This window comes from Etheostoma spectabile, unplaced genomic scaffold (genome assembly GCF_008692095.1).
Source record: "Etheostoma spectabile isolate EspeVRDwgs_2016 unplaced genomic scaffold, UIUC_Espe_1.0 scaffold378, whole genome shotgun sequence".
NCBI classification, from domain to species: Eukaryota; Metazoa; Chordata; class Actinopteri; order Perciformes; family Percidae; genus Etheostoma; species Etheostoma spectabile.
The window spans coordinates 21,524-22,310 of record NW_022605595.1 but is presented as its reverse complement, the minus strand read 5'-3'; the positions used below and the strand labels follow the sequence as shown (position 1 = coordinate 22,310).

Genomic DNA, 787 nt, shown 5'->3' with positions numbered 1-787 from the left:
CTTCCGGTAACTTTAGACGCTCAAGTCGGTGGCGGTGTGAACGTACGGTAAGACTATTAATATTATAATATTAATGTTAAACATGTTGAGATGAGTCATCAGAGACGATCGACACCAGACCTGGTCCAGAACCTCAGACTGGACCGGCAAACAAGACCCCTAATCCGCTTGTTGTCCTCGGGTTTTTTATCAGAAATCTGGATTTCTTTCAACCAGATCTCCCAAAGATAACAAGGATGGTTCCACACAACGTTCTTCAGGTAAATTAGTGATTACTTTCATTGATTTTTAGGGTGTTTTACTGAATCTTATAGCATTTGAATTATTTTTTTTAATGGTTTTTAATGGTTAATGGTTTCCAAACATAATCCGGACTAAACTTTGACATCTCCCCATCTGAGATCCACTCATCATAATAGTGAAATAATTCATAATTTCTGCCGTTTTAACTAAAAACTTTTGTATAATTTGATTTAAATGAGGTTTGTTGTTTATGAATTCCAAGATTAAGTTTAAAACTTATTATTAAAGCAGCTCAGGTTTTTAAATAGCGCCAAGAGCTGGAAAAAATGACAAATAAATCAGAAAAAATGACAAATAAATCAGAAAAAATGACAAATATAATCATCGTTTATGCCTTTTAAACTAGAAACGTACTATAATTTGATATAAAATGATGTTTGTTGTCATGAAACTAAGAGTAAGTCCTAAAAACTTATCAACCAGCTCAGGTTAAAAAAAAAAAAAAAAAGCACAGGATAAATCAGAAAAAGCAACAAAACATCGG

At 32.7% G+C, this 787-nt stretch overlaps 1 protein-coding gene across 1 annotated transcript in view; it reads right to left on the bottom strand.

Annotated features, from left to right (window-relative positions):
- LOC116686448 (zinc finger protein 184) overlaps nt 1–787 on the bottom strand; it is a 22,310-nt gene that overhangs the window by 16,836 nt on the left and 4,687 nt on the right. The gene's annotated exons all lie outside the window — the stretch shown is intronic.